Source organism: Melospiza melodia, chromosome 8, assembly GCF_035770615.1.
Source record: "Melospiza melodia melodia isolate bMelMel2 chromosome 8, bMelMel2.pri, whole genome shotgun sequence".
Classification (NCBI taxonomy): domain Eukaryota; kingdom Metazoa; phylum Chordata; class Aves; order Passeriformes; family Passerellidae; genus Melospiza; species Melospiza melodia.
The window spans coordinates 36,097,646-36,099,104 of record NC_086201.1 but is presented as its reverse complement, the minus strand read 5'-3'; the positions used below and the strand labels follow the sequence as shown (position 1 = coordinate 36,099,104).

The 1,459-nt window shown below is 57.4% G+C and overlaps 1 long non-coding RNA gene across 1 annotated transcript; it reads right to left on the bottom strand.

Moving 5' to 3' along the window:
* Nucleotides 1-372: 372 nt before the first annotated feature.
* On the bottom strand, nucleotides 373-928 carry LOC134421037 (uncharacterized). The gene is made up of 3 exons (XR_010028502.1): nucleotides 846-928; nucleotides 510-556; nucleotides 373-402 (listed from the first exon to the last, which is right to left on the bottom strand). It is a non-coding gene; the product is annotated as an uncharacterized LOC134421037 (long non-coding RNA).
* Nucleotides 929-1,459: the final 531 nt, after the last annotated feature.

Genomic DNA, 1,459 nt, shown 5'->3' with positions numbered 1-1,459 from the left:
CCTGAGGGAGGAGATTCCCCAGTTTCCCCAGAGAAGTGCTTCCCTTGCCCCCACACTGTGCTGGCCTCAAAGGCTGAGGCAGGCAAGTGGACATGGCTTGATGGCCGCATGACCCTGGAAGGCCTCCAGCCATGGGCAATGGCTGCTTATTGCTTCTGATAATAAAACATGAATATCAATGAATAATAAATTGTGAGCATAAATGGTAGTTAACGTGGGAATAGTATCCATTATTTTTATGACCTCAGTCACTCAGGTATCTGAGTTGGCCTCATTTGTTACCTGGTCAGCCTTCAGTATGTAATTAGTCCATTCCGCGCATTCAATTGATGCTGTGGTACAATCAAGCGGCCTGTATTTGTTCGGATCCTCCTTTTCTGTCTTTCCACATGCAAAGAACTTCTGCAAAAGAGCAGAGAAGAGAGGGACATTCCATGGAGTGCTCCTAACGCAGTGCTCAGCTGAGCAGGGACAGCAGGCCCAGCCCAGGTTGGGGTGGCTCCAGGTACCTTCAGTGAGTTGCTGAAGCCACCACCAGCAGCGTCCTTCTTCTTCTCTGCATTTGGCAAAGAGCGAGCACAGACAGAGCTGAGGGGCTGCGGGACAGGCCGGAGAGCACAGCCCAGGCCTGCGCTGCCCAGGCAGGGAGAGCCCCAGGATGGCCCAGGGGATGGAGCACGGCCACTGCAGGGTGTCTGCCCTGCCCCTGTTCCATCCTATCCATGGGCATGTCCCCAGGGGACGGGATGGGACGGGATGGGATGGGATGGGATGGGATGGGATGGGATGGGATGGGGCCAAGCTGGCTGCAGCCATCAGCCCTGAGACCCAGCTCTGTCACTCACTCTCCTTCACTGGCTGGACCTTTGGTGACGCGTTACGCTGCTTTGCTGGGGCAGCTAAAGAATCTTTGTCCTTCTTCTTACTGAACAGGCCTTGGCGTTTCTCTGCCATTCTCCCAAAATCTGCTGTCGATGGCACCTGCAAGAGAGAGGCCTTGGAAGAGCACTGAGTAGACAAGTCCAGTGGTCGGGCCTTGAGGACACTGGCCGCAAGGATGGCAGTTCCTTCGGAAAAGTTCCGAGTCACCAAGTCCCGCGGTCTGCCCTTGAGGGGTCCTGCAAAAGAAAAGTCCCGAGAAGGCCACGGGCCACCGAGTCCTGTGGTCTGGACTCGAGGTCACCGGCTGCACTAAGGTCAAGGGAAAAGTCCAGGTCAGCAATGAACGAGCGCGCTGTGCGGGGGCTCCTCACGGCACCGCTCTGCCTGTCGTGTGCTCCGAGCACTGTGGCCTGCTCTTGTCACCGCCAGCTCCTATGTCACCACGTGTCACAAAGGACACCCTGTCCCGTTCCATGCCACGGTGACCGTGCTGCACCGTGTCACCAAGGGGCCTTGCACACACTGCCGCCTGCCCTGGGGCCGCCCCCAGCCCAGCCAAAGCGGCCCAGGCTGGAAG